General features: G+C 31.7%; 1 long non-coding RNA gene across 1 annotated transcript; it reads left to right on the top strand.

The window, feature by feature from the left end:
• Positions 1–2404: 2404 nt before the first annotated feature.
• LOC143082294 (uncharacterized) lies at positions 2405–18585 on the top strand. The gene is made up of 3 exons (XR_012980337.1): positions 2405–3272; positions 7023–7068; positions 17990–18585. It is a non-coding gene; the product is annotated as an uncharacterized LOC143082294 (long non-coding RNA).
• Positions 18586–20525: the final 1940 nt, after the last annotated feature.

Consider the following 20525-nt stretch of genomic DNA (forward strand, 5'->3'; position numbering starts at 1 on the left):
GGATCGTTTTTAATGACTTAATCAGTTAAAATCTTTCACATACACTAATTGAATCAAGTGAAATAGACACTTAAGTGTTTAAAAAGTGGTCAAAATCTTTCTTCAGATGAAACTGAAATTTGAGGCCAAAATGAGTCCTTACCGGACCTACTCCTTTACGAAAGGTACGAACGCACGTAAAGGGAGCACGTATTACATTTCCACAATAACAGTTAAAAGAGTCTTTGTTTTATCCAGTAAATCAGCATGCTTTTCTAAATCAAGTTTATATTACAAAAATTATAATATCGCAAATAATACACGATTTTAATATAATCAAACAGATAAAAATAGTGTCAAATACACTTACGTCCGATACGTTACTTACGTTAACCACGAGTACACGCATTTCCGCGGGAATTTTTTTAAGCACGAGTTTCACGATTAAAATTTCAATGGCATTATTAAAGTATGTTAGTCTAAATTTAACGACAAGATTCTTATTTATTTTTATTTTTATAGTACACTTTCAGCAAACTGTCAACGTGGAATATCGAGATTTGCTAAAAAAAAATGATGCTACAATGTTTTTAAAAAGTGATGTTGAATAAATCTAGAAAAACAGATTTTGTATATCAAGAAAATAAATCTACAATTTTGCACCATATATATTCTGAAAATTCCCAGGGGAGAGGCGATGATTCAAAAGTTATTAAACGAGCACAAGCATATGGCATAGTATGAAGATCATCTTTTTTTTCTTCATTTTCATTTCATTATTTTGAGCGTTTCAAATTCTCAATCAAGGAAGTATTTGTGTTTTGATTTTTCTGTATGGGAAGACGACAATGTATTTGCTTTGACATTTTCTAAGGTTAAACAGTGCAACATTGTTATATTGAAGAGTGGGGGAGGGCAGGTTTTTAGTCTTTTAGGGGCATTGTTTTCGTCCGACAACAATATTAAGGATATTTTGTAGTGTTATTTCCTCCGACCTGGTGGTATCATATTTTAACCTATCGTACGTCTCGAAATCTTAACTATATTTCAAGAAAAAATCCAATTCAATAAGTGTCGTTGCATGTAGGATAATTTCCCGAAGTTCAACGACTATTATCTAAATATGTCAAAATAAAGGATCCCTAAACCGAGTCTTGCGTATGATTCGTCAAGCATACGTACCTTTCGTCAATTTGTAAGAAAGCTCTAATAAGAATATGAGGCAAAGTGGTATATATGGTAGAAAAATCAAAACTTTGAACAGATTCAAAATCACCAATATATGCATGCAATTTATCAAGTACTTCCAACGAGTTTTTGACACTCCAAAAGTAATTAATTTCACTATTTTCAAAAGCCTTATTTGAACAATTTATTATCAGGTTTTTTATTGTACCAAGTGTACTAGTAAGTAGAATAGACAAAAGGCATGTATCAGAGTTACAATTCAGCTACCGGAGTATATAAATGTATACTACAGACAGATAGGTTCAAATTCTATGAAACATATTTGTTCGTTGTGTAGAAGATATTGAACGTTTTATATTAAAGTGTAAGACATTAAAAAATACTAGGAAACATTTTATTAATAGATTAAAATAGTTTGTAGAACACAACACAGTCATCTATTAAGTCGCATAACTTGAAGTGTAGTTGACTATTTTTACAGATGATAATAGACATCACGCATCCGTCGTTACCAATGGTACTACACTCTGGTGAGATATTCCACCAGATAGAAACTTCTAGAGGATTGTGTTTTGCCTTACACCGGGAAAGATGTTCCAGGCTTGACTACTCCAAAAACTAATACTAATTTAAGATTTCCAGAAAACCAGGGGTTATTTTTGGAGTAGTTATTTTCCGAGAGGTAAATCTTTCTTAGAAGATTTTAAACATGGGTTGAAAATTGGCATGTAGAAAGGTGATACATGTACAACTCACTGCAGTGGCGGTTCTAGAACGTTTCCTAAGGGGGCCCGTTCCAGTCATGCTTCAATGATTCCCTATATAATCAACCAATTTTTCCCACGAAAGGGGGGGCGGGCCCCCCAGACACCCCTGGATCCGCTTATGTTCAGGACATACATGGTTTTATGAAGTTAAACTTAAGGTAAAATATTTAGAAAGCTGTGAAAATTGCAAAATTTGATTGAACAGATAGTGATTTTTAATTGGTGGTCTGACATCTTAATCCAAGGGCAAGGTGCGCTTAGTAGTCGATTTTTACCTTTTAGTCCTTTTATCTTTTCACGTCACGCCAGTTAAAACTTTTTATTAAGATTAAATAAATAGATTAATTAGAGAAATCCCCAAAACGATGAAGACGGACAATAGAAAATTAATCTCCATTCCTGAAAAATAATGGAGAGTTTGAACAAAAGATTTACGTCACAGGTAGAGAAATCCTGCGGCATTAAAATTTTTAAATACAATATCTTAACGGCTAACTGACTAATTTTAAGGATAAGTTTTAAGATTAAGATTATGTCTATCATATTGTTTGGATGATATAAAGAAGAGGTAATTTTATAGTGGAAGCTAACAGAGACAGTTGTTGGATAGTAACTGGATGTTTTAATTCACATGAGAAATATACTTTTTAATTGTGAAGTTCTGTGATTGGATAAGAACGACTTTTAACTCTAATTATTATAGTGTGACTTTTATGTTATGAGCATATAGAACAAGGTGATTATACATACATGTAGCGGGATCCCAGTCTAACAGAGACAAGGAAAGGTTGTTTCAAAGCCTCGGAGTTCGTCTTATTCACCCTTTTCAAAAGACCCCTTCTAAACACGTTCTTTGTTCTGTAAAGTGACAGTTTCCATAATTAAGAGATTGACAATGCCACAACAAGCACCAGCTTTAGTATTACCGGTTGGATTTGAAAACATTTTAAACTTAGATCCGACGTACGATCTTCCATGTCCAACATGCCAGCCGAATAGCCTTGAAGCATTTGAGATTGAGTTGGTGAAATGGCAAGATCTCGAAAGCCACGCGTGCAAACCTCTTATTAATGCAGTACTCGAAAACGATTCGTCTTATACCGATTATGAACATTTCTATAGGAGTTCGATAGTATCTGTCTATCATTCGTATCTTCATATAGGTGATGATTCTGTAAGAACCAGCCTGTCCTGTTATCGAATCGTGCAGACTAAATTAATTGCTCTTCTTACCACAATTGACAAGGTTGTGGAAGAAGCTCCAGAAGATGGACCATATGCTGAAGCTGGGAAACGATTACAGAATTTATTTATGGAAGAAGATGAATTTCAGCCTTTGTAAGTTTTATTGCAATACAAATTCTAATTGAAGAATTAAATTTCCTCTAAGATAACTAACAAAATCTGTATGATACTGTCAGCTCGCATGTAATTCTGATTTACATTGTGAATTTGTTACATGCATCAGTTTTAAGGACAAGCTGACTCCTTTAAATCTCCTGAGTGCATCCCTTATTTTCACATACATTATTCTTTAGTCCAAATAATTATGACGTCTTAATTAAAAGGCTATTTTGTCATTTTTTTCTGTGACGCTTTCCTATGACATTGTATGAAGACATCACAGAAATAAAAAGGCAGTAACTATTTTGCCGGCACCGACAAAACAGCAATTTTGTTATTTTCCCGGCGCTGATTAAAATATCTTAAATTAAGGCGGAAAAATAGCCAATTACTATAGAAATGGGTATTTGACCGGCACCATAAATATTTAGTGAATTTGTTGTTGGTTCTGAAAAAATAGAAAAATATGTTATTTTGCTGGCATCAGGTAAGCGAAAGCAAAGTTAAAAACTATTTTGTTTACACAAATAACTGACTGTTATTTTCAAAAGCAAGTTAAATTTAAACATTTATTTTTTTATTTTTGAAGCTATGTGATTGACTTTGTTATATTGTATAATATTTTATCAAAATATGATGCAATGGGACTTTCACCGACTGGTTTTAACAATATTAATTACAACTACATGTTAAGATATGAATTCATTGCAACAAATGAATGCTCAATATCTTTATTTTGTTTTTATCTTTTCTTGTTATACATTCTAATAGTTATTTATACTTTGACTGATAAATGTTTTTAAACCATTATATGTGTTTCAAACGATGTAATTAGCTGTTTACTTATTTAACTACTGGTACACTAGTAATTATTTGATTCTTTTATGTTGACAGTGCACATTTTCATATTACTTTCAAAAGTAAATATCAAATTTCACTAATCACAAAGAACCTACAAATTAACAAATTCACTATATAGCTGGTGCTGGCAAATCAGCCATGTCTATATAGAATAGGCTATCTTGCTGGTTTGAATAAGGATATTTTAATCAGATTCGTCAAAATAGCCACTGCCAAAAAAAAGCCTTTCAAGATATCATAATTATTTGGACTATATAATTATTCTTTAAATAATATGAAGAAAAAAATCCTATACCTTTATCAAATTAGTCCTATTTTCTGTGTATGAGAAACCATGTATATGTTTGTCTTTGAGAGACAAGTTATTTTTGCTTTTTCTATTTTTTGCAATATCCTTAATAAAAATAGAATAAGGAAAAAGAGCACTAGCTACGAGATATAGAAAAAAATCTAAAATACGATTATTTTTGGTTCAATCATTTATGAAATTGAAGTAGTGAAATAATCATTCGCTTTTATCAGCCAGTATGGTTCAATTTTGTCAAAATAAGATAAGAAACATTGATGATGAATTTTTCACTTGCAAGTGAATAATTCGACCTCATTAAATCCATATTCATATGAACTTCAATTCAATTCGTTAGCTAGAGATGAATAAAGCATGCACTGTCTGTGTTCAGTTATTTAAAGGAAAAGAATGTCAACTTTGAAAGTGAAACAAAGGTAAATCACTTGATTGACTGGTTCGATCCACAAAAAAATCATTCTTATACAGGTAGAAACGATGGTTAACATATATTTTGATCTATAATATGAAATTAAACAGACCTAGAAAAATCAAATTGCACGAGTTTAGATATCTATTAATATCTATGTTTATAATATCTATGTGCAGTTCTCTGTTAGATTTGGAAATCAAGATTTTATTGGTTGAATGAAAGGCAATTGTTTTCTATTTAATTAGGAAATGAGATTTTATCAATCATAATGTAAATAGACATATTTAAGTGAATTGACCATAACATTCTATACATCAGACTCGGACTTCTCTTGAACTGAATTTTAATGTGCGTATTGTTATGCGTTTACTTTTCTACATTGGTTAGAGGTATAGGGGGAGGGTTGAGATCTCACAAACATGTTTAACCCCGCCGCATTTTTGCGCCTGTCCCAAGTCAGGAGCCTCTGGCCTTTGTTAGTCTTGTATTATTTTAATTTTAGTTTCTTGTGTACAATTTGGAAATTAGTATGGCGTTCATTATCACTGGACTAGTATATATTTGTTTAGGGGCCAGCTGAAGGACGCCTCCGGGTGCGGGAATTTCTCGCTACATTGAATACTTGTTGGTGACCCTCTGCTGTTGTTTTTTATTTGGTCGGGTTGTTGTCTCTTTGACACATTCCCCATTTCCATTCTCAATTTTATTATGTTTTTATCGCTTATGTGGCCATCGGAGGTCAACTAGATAGTTAGCTAGATAGCATCTAGACTATAAAAAAAAAACAGTAAACGAAGCTACATTTTATGGAGCCCTTTCCCTGTTAATTGTTTGTTTTAGACTTTTTATAATTTGGATAAATAAACTCATCATAGATACCAGGACTAAATTTTATATATACGCCAGACGCGCGTTCCGTCTACAAAAGACTTATCAGTTACGCTCGAATCCAAAAAAGTTTAAAAAAAAAGCCAAATAAAGTACGAAGTTGAATTGAGATCCAAAATTCCTAAAAGTGTTGCCAAATACAGCTAAGGTAATCTACGCCTGAGGTAGAAAAGCCTTAGTATTTCAAAAAATTCAAAATTTTGTAAAATTAATTTATAAATATAACAATATCAATGATAATTCACGTCAGCACAAAAAGTGCTGACTACTGGGCTTGTGATACCCTCGGGGAAATAAATCTCCACCAGCAGTGGCATCGACCCAGTGGTTGTAAATAAACTCATCATAGATACCAGGACTAAATTGTATATGTACGCCAGACGCGCGTTTCGTCTACAAAAGACTCATCAGTTACGCTCGAATCCAAAAAAGTTTAAAAAAAAAGCCAAATAAAGTACGAAGTTGAAGAGCATTGAGATTCAAAATTCCTAAAAGTGTTGCCAAATACAGCTAAGGTAATCTACGCCTGAGGTAAAAAGCCTTAGTATTTCAAAAAATTCAAAATTTTGTAAACAGTTAATTTATAAATATAACAATATCAATGATAATTCATGTCAGCACAAAAAGTGCTGACTACTGGGCTTGTGATACCCTCGGGGAAATAAATCTCCACCAGCAGTGGCATCGACCCAGTGGTTGTAAATAAACTCATCATAGATACCAGGACTAAATTTTATATATACGCCAGACGCGCGTTTCGTCTACAAAAGACTCATCAGTTACGCTCGAATCCAAAAAAGTTAAAAAAAAAAAAAAAAAAAAAGCAAAAAAAAAAAAAAAAAAAAGCCAAATAAAGTACGAAGTTGAAGAGCATTGAGATAACAATATCAATGATGTTTTAGATTGTTTTAAATCAAATATGAGAATTTGAGTAAAATCGGTGAGCATAAATTTAACAGCTAGCGTCCCTTTAAAAAAAATAAGTCTTCGGTGTTCCAGCTAGGCTTTTAACACAAAAAATCCTCTATGTTCATTCTGGTGAAAGGTTTCAATTAGTCTATAGCACAAACTTACTCTGTGTACATGCTGGTGAAAGCTTTCAATTAGTCTATATCACACACAAAAAAGCAATAAAAAATAGTTATATCCTACTAAGGTCAACTTTTCCAGAGGATTTTGGAACCCTAGTTTATTTTAATAATTTCCGAATTAAGATGATATTTACATGTAATACATGTACATGATGTATATTTATAGTTTATAATTGATATTTCAGGATTTTGCCTCCAGGTATAAGGGAATTCCTTGGTCTGAATAGATAGGTAAGGATTAAAATACGTTGAGTGTTATTAGTTTCTTGCATTTCATTGATGATATTGTACTTGTACGAAAACAATTTATCAGCCTGTAAAACATTTAGAAAATGCATGACAACTTCAAATTTTAGTTAGTTTAGACGTTACGCACGTTATTGCGTCAGTACCGTGTAATCAACCAGTCCACACTAATAAACAGCTTTTCTATAAAATCATAACAGTTAAGTTACACAAAACTTATATCCATAGACTAGACAGGTAAATACTATTCCGAAAAAAAGTACAAATTGTTTTATCATATTTTACTTTAGTCTAAAATAAGGACAACATATTGACAAAACGTCAAAAATATGCGTGTCAGACGTAACAGACTATACGCATAATCACTTTAGCCGGGGTGTTTGTGTTCTTCAAAATAGTGTTATATCCACGAAAATTCGAATGAATGATATGCTTTATATATAAAGTATAACAATATTACTGGATATGTGTTTCTGATACGACCAACGCTATTTTTTGGCAAAAACAAATAGTGTTCATTATGGTCAGATTTTGGAAGGTGTTAAGTTATCAAAATTTATAGGTTTTGAAATATAAGATTATATGATATTTCGTTTGTGTAAATTCGGCTCACATAAGTACATACATAGACCATATCAAAATCGAATTTTTGCAAGACTCACACTACATATAAAAATGCAACGGCTTCTGGCAAATGTCTTGCAAGATGTCCAATGTCGGATTTCGCCGTTTTTTACAAATAAATTGTCATTTGCGACGTTATTTATTGAAAATTTAGATAAGTTGCATGCTAAATAGTGCTTTACCGTAATTGTGCTTTAACTTTACAATACAGCTACATACTTTTTGAAAACTTGCGTAGTCAAAACGACTTCGTTTTCTAAGAAATGAAATGTCTTGCAAGTTTGTCCACTGGACGATTTTCGTACGTTTTCAAACGTTGTCGATTCGGGGTACGCTATTTATGGTAGATCATCTGTATATAGTTCCTCAGATAAAATTTTCTTGATAGTCAGATACTATCAACAAGACCACAAAGTATTAAAAAAAATCCGTTGACTGGGTTTGTTCGTTTAGATGAGGTTCTTAAGTTGTGAAAAAGTTTTGTATCACAAGAGGATGACAAATCGTCTTTATCAAATTTTCAAATTTGGGAATCGTAAACTGACTGCGATTTTTTTTTTTTTTTTTTCTCTGCAATAAGATTCATGTGTATAGAATTGAAAGTGAAAATAAAATTGGGCCTAAAGCGTGGCTATATACCTCTCCATATCATACAAAACTTGTAAACATATGAGATTAATAATGATTAATCTTTTTTTCTGACAATCGTTTCATTTCACAATCTAATTGTACCGCTATTAAAGAAAGTATAGTGGCTTTTGTAAGCAAGACCCGTTTAACTTGTAATTCCCGACAAACTTTTTATATTAAAGCAAAATATATATCCTCCTCCTTTTCGGATCTAAATGGGAAAACATTGCACTTTATTACGTTTTATGTCAATTTATCTCTGGTAAAGAGTTGTCTCATTGGCACTTATCATACCGTATATATCTTCTTATTTCATATAGCTTATGCATTACCCAAATACGATATATTTTGTTGTTTGTTGCTTACGTTACTTTCATTGGGAAATATTCCATGCATATTCAGTACAACAAAACATTATAAGAAGTATCCATATTGATGTGCAAAACAAAAATTGCAAGCGAAATACAAAACTTATCCCAAATAATCGGTAATCGCCGTAAAACGTAAACATTTGACGTTACCATTTGAGACGCAATATCGTGCTTAACGTCTTACCTTTAGCCTAAAGGTTGATGAATGTTGTTTGCTAAATTTTCAGTGCAATCTATGTCCAAGCTTTGCTTACAAGGATTTGATATCGCTCTATCCTACTTTCCCCTTTACAGACTGTTTAGAGTCCTCTGGTTTTGTCCAAATAATCCACATCATCAACATTCTAAGGCTCAAAGAGTGAACCCTGTAAGCAAAACTTGGACACAGTATCTGAATTTTGATCATATTGTGTCCAAAGAATTTTATCCTGGTTCAGGATGTAAACATAAGAGAACTTACTAACCTTTTTTTCTCGAAATGACTACTGATGGTAGGTTAAATACCAAAATTTATGACAAACGCGATGATTTTAATTTTCCAATAGTCAACTTTCCATTTCTGTGTAGCAACATCCCAGCGGCACCAGCATGTGGAGTATATGTGTATCAATTAATACGTTACTCAAGAGCTAGCTCAAATTACGTTGATTTTGTTGAACGAAGAATACTGCTTTCTCAAAAGTTGCTAAGACAGGGCTATGAATCAATCAAATTAAGGTCATCACTCAAGTAATTTATCTGATATTCTTCCTTAGATTCATAATAACCTTCCATCATTACCGAACTGAACAAAAAAAAAATAACACGACGGGTGCCGTATACGGTGCAGGAAATGCTTACCCTTCAGGAGCACCTGATTTCACTCCCGGTTTTTAGTGGAGATCGTGTTATTTCTTATTTGTAACTGTTGATGTAAATGTCTTTTGGTTTTATGAGTCTTAAAGTTTGTTTAATCCTTGGTTTTGATTGTTATAATATTGTCTTTTTGGTCAATTGAATTTGAGAATTACAAGTATTATAAATCTTTCAACTGAAATCCCATTATTCAATTTGTATACATACATTCTTGAGAGAGTGATATCATATTTGCAGAGGCTGATTTATGGGGTTGGGGTGGGGACATGGTGGAACCCCCCTTTTGTAGGAACATATGGTTGATGATATAGGTAATCACTGAAGCATGACTAGAGGCGACCACTAGCACCGGTAGTACTAATAGTTTATAATTCTGAAATATTGCACCAAACTATTCCAAAATACACAAGATCGGGTATTTCACAACAGAAATTCAATTTATGTATAGCATCACAGGAATAACTCACATAAACCTCACTAAATCAACAACTGATATAAATCTAATCACCATGACCACATGAATAACTCACATAAATGAAATTACCTGAATAAATCGAATAAATTAAATCATGTGAATAACTCCCATAAATTTTATCACACAAACATTAACTCATAAAAATCTAATCACATACATAATTGAGGTCACGCGAATAAATTGATTCATTTGAAATAAACCAAAACATTCAAGACAGCAAAACTAAAACTAGATAGATAGATAGATCTTTATTCTCATTAACTAAATAACATAGTTACAGAGATGATAATATATACAATACAACATATTTTGCATGTGTGAAATATACATAAATAAATGTAGTTTAACCAGGTTGAGGAGGACAGACTTTCACTGATATAAAGTTTGTAAATCTACACAATTTTTCTAGTAAGACAATATTGACTGTAGTGAATACATTTTTAAATTTAAGAATATTAACATTTGTACAACAATAGTGTGGTAAATATTTATATCGTTCTTTTTTGAAAAAAGGACAACACATTACATAATGGAATTCATCACCGATGTCAGCAGATTCACAAAGGTGGCATAGCCTCTCGGGTCTTTGAACATTTTGCCACCTCCCTGTCTCCACTGGCAAACGGTGATTGCCACATCTAAATTTACATAGTTTCAGTGCATTTTTTAACGATAAAACTGAAATATAATTTTCAAATTTAAGTTCTGTTTTGAATAATTTATAACATAAACCTTTTGATGATTGATTTACATTTGCAAACCATTCTTGTTTAAACTGATCTTTTAACTTTTGTTCAATACTTAATACAATCCATTTTTTGGAGATACAATCTTGATTTTGCCAAATGTTTGACATACCACAATTATCAAAAATACTTTTGATAAATAACAACCATTTGTTTTCAATTCCATACTTATTATAATTAATATATATCAACTTATATAACATTGACGAAATCTTGTTATCAAGTGTGTTATCAAGAAGGTTGCACCAAAATTTTATCATCCGTAATTTAACGTATAAAGAAATCGGATATCTTCCCAATTCCCCGTAAACCATAAAATTTGGAGTCGATCTTTTTAACCGTAAAACATGTTTACAAAAACTCAAATGTACTCTTTCTAAAATGTCAAGATTTTCGTATCCCCAGATTTCGGCCCCATATAAGAGTATAGGTAAAACAGCTTTGTCAAACATATCGAGCTGGCATTCTATAGATAGATGGTTTGATCTACACTTCTTAATAACACAATACATAGCTCTAGTAGCTTGATCTCTAAGATATTTTCTAGTTGCAAAAAAAGATGCAGTTCTAGAGAATATAACACCAAGGTATTTATAGTTTTTAACAATTTCTATCTCTTCGTTATTAATATAAAATTTCAAATTATTCTGTGGTTTACCTTTTGAAAATATCATTACCTTTGTCTTGTTAACATTAATTTTAAGTTTCCAGTTTTCACAATATTGAGAAAAACTATTTAAAAGTAATTGCAAATCTGTGCTTGACTCAGCGAGTAAAATCGAGTCGTCAGCATACAATAAGACAAATATCTTAAAATAAATATCCAGTTCATCTTCTAAATCAGATGTAATTGAATGTATACCTTTTAAATCACTATTTTCTAAAAATTCATGAAGATCATTTAAGTATAAAGAAAATAATAAAGGAGAAAGATTTTCCCCTTGGCGGACCCCAATATCACTAACAGAAACATGTCAGATGCTTCATTATTATGTACAACTCTTGATTTTACATCTTTATACAAATTTTCTACAATTCTGAGAAATTTACCAGTTATCTTATTTAAAACAAGCTTATACAGAAGCGAGTTTCTTTGAACAAAGTCGAAGGCTTTTTCAAAGTCAACGAATGCACAATGTAATTTTTTTCGTTTGACACATAGCAACTCAAAGAGTGCATACAATGAAAAAATATGATCGTTAGTAGAGTAGCCCTGTCGGAAGCCTGCTTGATTTTCGTTCAAGATATTAAGTTCATCAACAAATTCCCACAATCTATCATTAAGAATAGATGTAAAAATTTTACCAAGGCATGACAATAAAGTAATAGGCCTATAATTTTTTGCGTCTAATTTACATCCTTTGTTCTTGAAAACTGGTATTATGTTTCCAATAAGCCAGGCCTCCGGCAGAATACCCGTATCAAAAATAAGATTAAACAAATTAACATATACATCAATCATACTGTCAAGAGAATTTGCAACATATTCATTGATTATTTTATCTTCACCTGGCGATTTGTTATTTTTCGCCTTTTTGATAGCTTTAATAATTTCGTCATGGGTAATTACACCATTCAGTGTCTCATTTACAAGATTTGAGTTCAAATCATTCCTGATGACAAACTTGTCTTCAAATTTGTTTTCATTCAATTCTTTAAAAAAATCAAATAAAGTGTCAATAGATATATTGCTTTTTTCTCTTTGTCTACCTTTGTTAAATAATTTCCAAAATTCCTTGGGATTTTTGGATTTTAATTTTTTCATATTATCACTTATTTCTCTATTATACTTCTTAATGTTTTCGTCCATTAGACTTTTATAATAATATTCACAGTGTCGTAATCGTTCTTTAAATAAATTTGACCCATAATGTTTATACATTCTTTGTGCCTTTCTCAGTTCTTTCTTTGCCCTTTTACAATCAAAATTATACCATTGTTTATTATGCTTTTTATTACAGTTCAGCATATTTCTATTAAAATTTTGTGTACCAAATGTTGCTTTTGCAGAATCGATTAAAATATCAGTAATATTTGTAACTGCAGTATTTATTTCATATTTTGTTACATTTTCTTGATTACTATAAATAGATAATTCATCTATAACATTTCTTATTTTGTCTTTATCTATGTTACTTTTGAAATCATTTACTTGCTCAAATTTCCATTTTCCAATTTTATTTTCTTCTTGATAAGATAACTCTGTAGTGTGTAGTTCAAATGTGGGGTTCACTCTATTAAGAGATAGTTTCAAAGGTGAGTGAACATCAGAAAAAAGTTTCGAAAATTCAAGGATTTCAAAATTCGATATGCATCTTAAAAAGTGTGAAGTACAAATAATATAATCTATAACACTATTGTTTCTACTGGTAGGCCGACCAATAACATCTTGGCCAACTCTACCGTTTAAAATAAATACTTTGTTATTTTTACAAAATTCAAGAAACTTTCTACCATAACAATTTACAACTTTGTCTGGATTATTTCTTGTTCTTGGTATATTTAAATCATCTAACATATATACATCAGTAAAGTCTGATTGATCAGTAAGGTTGTCAATTTCAAAATCATCTATATCATCTTCATCATAAAAATCGGGCAAATTTGCTGTGCGACTGTTAAAGTCTCCTACCAAAATAATATAATCAGATTTTTCAGAAAATCTCTGAAGTTCAATTTCTATCTCATTAAAAGCTTCTTCAGATGTATAATTTGTATTTACTGGTGGTATGTAAACTATACCAATAAAAACGTTTTCAGGTAAATGCAAGACTTTCTTATCAATAGTAAACCAATAAACAAATTTGCATTCAGTTTCAATAGGTTTAATATATTTTTCTAGATATTTCCGGTAACCTTTATATATATCATTTTATTCTGGTATCACCTAAGTTGGACAAAGGTATACAGAAAAACACATTAGTTTACATTACATTGCATACATGTACATTTGTTGAGGAAGCATTAAATATGAGTTTTTTTACAACGGTATGATCAGTATAGCCGACAGGTTAACATCAGAGAGAATCCAGTTTGTCATTTATAATTCTAATATATTGGCACAATTTTCGAAGTTTAGATTTCTGTTTTTGGTTCATAATAGCATTAAATTTTAAAACATTAAAGTTCGTTAGGTATTTCTTGTCAATAAGTAGTGTTCTATCTGTCAAAAGACGGCTGCATTCCATTACATAGTGGTATTCGTCACCTATAGCAACTCTGCACAACGGACACTTTCTCTGTTCTCGGGGAATGTTTTGCCATCTACCATTTTCAATCGGCAGTTTATGGTTCATTGTCCTAAACCGCGACATTGTTATTATATCTTTTTCATCAAGTACGTTAAGGTAGTGTTCGAAATTGTGTGATGTCTTGTATAGGCGATAATTCAGGGCTTTCGGCGAATCGTTTACCTTTCCTGACCATGACTGTGTAAACCGATCTTCTAGTCTTTGTTTAATTATCGATTTAATGTTAGGTGATGTGTTTTGGAATGACCATAAGTAAGAGAATCCACAATTGTCTAGAATACTTTTCATCATGTCTAACGATCGCGATCGAAATGTTGTTTCTTGTGCTAACTTGAAAAGGTATCTAAACATTACAGCAGCGAGCTTACTTTCTTTACCGGTAATTAACTTTGTCCAATAAGATATAATTTAAGTGTTTATATCTATTTCTAGGGGAAACAGACCCAGTTCTCCATAAATGAAGTCGTTTTGAGTAGATGGCTTAAGATGTAAAAGTAGTTTAAAAAATTTAGTTTGAACTCTTTCTAGTATATCTATGTTTTCGTAACCCCATATTTCGCATCCATATAGCAGAATAGGTTTTACCAGTAAGTCAAACAAATCTACATGGCATTTAATTGATAGATTGTGAATTCTTCCCTTCCTTAAAACTTCGTACATTGCACTTGTTGCTTTGTCCTTTAGATGTTGTTTGCATTGTTTAAAGCTGCCTGTTTTGCTGAAAATAATTCCTAAGTAGTTAAAGTGTTTTACAGTTTCAATATGATGATTGTTGAATCGGAAAAGTGGAAGGTTTGTAGTTCTTCCTTTTGAAAAAATTAAGATTTTAGTTTTAGCAACATTTACTCGCATCTTCCAGGTTTCGCAATACTTTTTAAATATGTTAAGTGCATGTTGCAGTTGGTCAGGTGATTCTGCCATGATAACAGTGTCATCTGCGTAGAGAATTATGAATAATTTCATTAAAGTTCCAAGTTTTTCTTCTATATCTTTACTTATTGTGTTCATACCTAAAACATTTTCCATGATGAGATAGTCTTCTAGGTCATTCAAGTATAAAGAAAATAAAAACGGTGACAGATTTTCTCCTTGTCTGACACCGATTTCACAAGGGAAAGGTTCACAAGTTTGACCATTATAGCTCAAGCTGGATTTAATATTCTGGTACATGCTAAAAATAGTATTAAACATTTTCCCCTTTATATTGTTGTTCAACATTTTAAACCATAAGAAATTACGATTAACCGTATCGAAGGCCTTTTCAAAGTCTACAAATGCGCAAAATAGTTTCTTTTTTGAGTGTTGTAAAACTTCAATTAGAGAGTTCAGAAGAAACGCACAATCAATTGTTGAGTATTTTTCTCGGAAACCATTTTGATTTTCTTTAAGAAGATATGTTTGTTCTGAGAATCTTTTAAGGCGTTCATTTAATACCGCTGTAAAGACTTTTCCGAAACAGCTCACAATAGTTATTGGTCTGTAATTTTTGGGGTTGCGTTTGTCACCTTTGTTCTTGTAGACAGGTTTTATCATTCCTTGGACCCATTGTTTTGGGATTTTTCCGGAGTCGAAAACTAGGTTGAAAATTTTCACATATATGTCGATCAGAACATGTGCGGATGTTTTTAAATATTCATTAATCAGTTTGTCTTCGGCGCATGCTTTGTTATTTTTCAGATTTTTCAGCGCTTTAAGAATTTCATGTTTTGTAATTCTGCTATTTAACTCATCGTTTATTTCTTCGTGGGAAATAGTACTTTCAATTTGTTGCTCTTCTGTATCATCTCTCAGATCACTGTTTAACTCTTTGAAATATAAGACCAATTTGTCGAAATCAATCTTAGGCTGAGCTGTACTTTTGTTTTCATTAAGAAGTCGCCAAAATTCCTTAGCATCCTTTTGCTTTAGATCATCCATTTTCTTTCGGAAATCGCTTCTGTATTTCTTATGAGCTTTATTCATTGTATTTTTATATCTCTTCTCGGCATCTGACACAAGTGCTCTGTGGAACGGTGACTTATTTTTATTTCGTTTCATCTTACGGAATTCTGACCTAGCGGCTTTGCAATTATGGTCAAACCATGGTTTATTTTTTCTATGTTTTGACTTCTTTCCTGCACTGACTTTAAACCCAAAAGTGTTTCCCGCTGAATTTATTAACACTTTGCCTATTTTACTGATTATCATATCTACTGTTTCTTTCTTAACCCAATGCAATACCACCAGATCTATAGTTAGAAAGTTTGTGTCTATTTTTAAAACTAAAAACAAATTCATCACAATTAATTTCGTCGCAATCATCTAGTTTAGTTTCAGTCAGACAGATAATATCATGATTACACAATAGGGATTTAAATTCAGGATAAAGTAATCTATTTTTAATACCACATACGTTTAAACATAACAGGTTAATAATATTGTCAGTTTTATTTACAGTTAAATTCGATTCACAAAGGTGAAAGTCACATGTATCGGTTGACTGGTCACTTCGTACTGTATCTTTGCCTCCAGGGTTGTCCTAATGTCCTTTTTTGGAACGTCTCCCGTTGTTTTTTCCTTGGGTTAATTTGGGGCGAGCGCCTTCATCATCGTAGTTTCGTCTCGGTTGTTGTCTTGTCACTCCAGGGTTTTGATGATCAGTTTTCTCTGGTGGAAAAAATTCGAGTCCATCTACGAAGAGGCGATCCCTCCTAAAGAATGCCTTTTTACTCTGTCTCCGTGCTTCTTGGAAGAATGGCCATAGCGTTTTTCGTCTGTCATTAATTTCTTTTGGAAACTGCTCACTAATGCCGAATCCAGTATCCTTCAACTCTCTTGCGGCTTTTCGAACAGTCTCGCGTTCTTTAAAGTTTCTGAATCTACAGACAATTGGCTTTGTTGCAAATTTAACTGAGCCATCTCTATTTCTCTCAACATATTCCTTCCCAAAACGATGAGCACGTTCGTATTTCGCGGGTCTGTTTAGTTTGAGTTGTTCGACCATAAAGTTTTCAATGATTTTTTCCGTTTGTTCCGTTTGTTCGTCTTTATCATGAAGCGGTATTCCAGTGAAAATCAGGTTCTCCCGCATTGATCTAGTTTGGAGATCTATGTGCCGATCATATAAGTCATCTAGATCTCGTTGTAGTCGGAAGATTGTGTTATTAGTGGCATCTTTTTCGGATCGAATTTCATTAAAAGCACTTTTAACCTCTTTAACATCGTTGTTATTATGTTCGAATTGTTCGTTCACAAAGTTCATGCTCTTTTCGACCTCATCGACTCTTATGGTTACATTTTCGACGGTTTTCACTAAGGTTTGGACAGTTTTATCAAACGAAGTTAATTTTTTAGACAGTTCATCTATCATCGACATTTTGTTGAAAATTTCGTTAACTTTCTGGGTAAGCATATCAAGTTTATTATTTGCATCTATAGTAGGATTCATCATAGGTTGTAAGTTATGTGGGGTACTTGTGTAAAACCCGGCAGCTGGTAGTGTTGGCGAAAGTTGAGTGAAATTTGGATTTTGAATCGGATGCTGCGATAACGCATACTGTTGGAATTGTGATCTATTTTGTTGGATCATTGGGGAATCATAAACTGGAACGTTAAACGTGTCCATATTCGCTGTTTTAATTACATTACTAGCGGTTTTATTTTGACTTGCATTGTTTTTGTTTTCATTCGGCGTGTGAGTTGATTTCAGTGTCTTTTTATTTCGTTTCTCACCACTTACATTTTGACCACTCGTGTTTTTCCTTTTCTTTGAATTTTTGGCTTTCTTTTTTGGACTCATATAGATATTTAACAGTTCCTTTCACATAAATCACTTAAAATGTTCAAGTTGAATTCCGTTTTTGTCCATCTTATTCCATTTTAAAATAAATTTTCAAGAGAGAAAGAAAAGTCGACATTTCTTTTTTCACACATGCGCAGTCTTGTTATCATACTTATATAATATTTCCATTTTAGGCTAAAGAATCTTATTGTATATAGATGTCATGATTACAACTGGGAGACGGATGTTTATAGATATCAGTGAAAAGATGTTTGCACATGTTTATTAAAACATTATAGATAATAGTAGAGATGTCGGCAGATGCTCGGGCAGATGTGACTGGATTGTGGCAGAAAATGGAAACAAAGAAAAAGAAAAAAAGCTTGATGATATTTTAAGCAATTGTATTAATAGAATTAGGAACACTTTTTTTGTATTCTTAAATAATTTTTTACCTAGTTAAAAGTCACAGTAGACTCACTTGTAGGTTTGGAAAAGCAGTTGTAGAAATGATGATGAATCTAAATAATTAATTGATTCATTTCTTTTGATTATATAGCAAGTAAAAAACAAAATAGTTTGTCCTCTGAAAATTATGCGTGCTTTACCATTCTTCTTAACAGTAAGTATAATGTTGTATTACAATGATGACTATGTTTTTTATTTAAACTTCGATCATGGTGTAATATATGCGCAACACATTTGTAATTTTAAAAACTTCATGGTAAATATATAAACACATTTGTAATTTTAAAAACTTCATGGTTAATATATAAACACATTTGTAATTTTAAAAACTTCATGGTAAATATATAAACACATTTGTAATTAAATAAACTTCAGGGTCGATATATAAACACATTTGTAATTTTATAAACCTATGATATGCAGTGACATAGAATGAATGAGGGTGAACATCTTGATTAAATTGTTTATCAATGACTGTTAACGCCTGTAAATATACTTACTCACTATCCTCGTGCAGTATGGTATCTGGTTTACATTATGAAGTATTTTAATTTGAGATTGTTTGAAATATTTTAAATGGTACACCAGTTGTGTTCAGATATACTTCAATTTATTGAAGTGCTGTAGGCTCTAACTTTACTTTAATTTTGTGAAATATGCAATGTTTATGTTTACCAAGAACTTGTCTTCTGTGTATTTAACAGTGTTTCATTGAACAAATGATATACGTAACATTGATTCTGAACAAATAAATTAATACACTGCAGTAAGAACTGGATTTTTTTTATTCATACCCCTTGATTCGATGATTGTTCCAAATCTTGCCATCCGCATAATGTGTTCATTGTTTTTAACAAATACAGATTTTACTACCTCATTTTTATACTTTTTTTATTTCGAGAAGTAATCACTTGTATGACTTGTTTTAACATGTATATTTCTAAAAAAAACTTGATACTTTATATACCAAACCAAAAAATACTCATTTTTGTACCAAACCAAAAAATACTTATTTTTGTACCAAACACCAAATATATATATATATATATATATATATTGTAAAATATTGAAAGTATTCATTTAAATTTTAAAAATAAAAGATTTATACATATTTGATATTTTTTCATACTTTATACAGATATTCGCTCCTTTCAAGCTGCTTTTATGCATAGAATAAGATTTTGTTGAGTTTTAAAAACTAATAATTCCCCTAACAATCTTATCTTGTTTTATGTTGAAAACAAATGTCACAAATATAATTCAATGGAAATATATTAACATTGAGAACAAATCTTTATACATCTAGGGACTGTGTTTTAAAAATCTTTGTTTTACTGTTGTGAAAGTTGCAGATTTTTTTAATCATGAACGTTAATGCAGTGGTGGCAGCCGTGCTGTCAACTTACTATACGCTTAATATTCCAAGAGGAGAAAGAGCTAGAAATCTACAACTTTCATATAAAAGGTCTGAAATTTATATCTGGATTGGCATATGTATTCTTTATGTAACTCGATCATGTCCATGCTTTATTGATCGAAAACAGTTTTTTTCTTTTTATCTTAGATATAAGAAAATGTGGTATGAGTGTCAATTAGCCAACTCTCCATCCAAGTCGCAATATGTAAAAGAAAAATATTATATGTCAAATTCAATCTTCAACACGAAGCCTTGGCTCACACCAACGGCAGGCAATAAAGGGCCCCAAAAATGACAAGTGTAAAACCATTCAAACAGAAAAACCAACGGTTCAATCTATATAAAAAAAAAACGAGAAACAAGAACACTTATGAAACACAACCAGTAAAATGGTTCCTTACTTCAGACATGTGCAAACAAATAGAGCAGGTTTAAACGTTTGAATAGGTACCAACCTTCACCCATACCTGAAACAATAGTGTAACATCACAACATAAAACGACACACTATAAAATTTCAATTAAAATGGCAAAATCGGCATTGTAATTGGAGTAAGAAATTCAAGAAGAATGTGTCGAGATTAAAAACCGCTTTCTGAAATTTTGTGTAATGGACAGAAACACAGAAATTGTGAAAATAAAAGACATATTTTGAATTTTTATGGTAAAATCCATAATCAAAACTTTAAAAATGCAAAAAAAAAACACCTTTAGAGCTGATCCTTTTGGATCTCACAGGTATGATTTGAATGGAAGTGTTGTTTTATATTACATTATGTGTAGTATGAAGTGGGAAATGATCTTAAGTTGTTTATTTCTGCTGGAGATCAGTGTAGCCAATGATCT

This window comes from Mytilus galloprovincialis, chromosome 7, assembly GCF_965363235.1.
Source record: "Mytilus galloprovincialis chromosome 7, xbMytGall1.hap1.1, whole genome shotgun sequence".
In the NCBI taxonomy this organism is placed as follows: domain Eukaryota; kingdom Metazoa; phylum Mollusca; class Bivalvia; order Mytilida; family Mytilidae; genus Mytilus; species Mytilus galloprovincialis.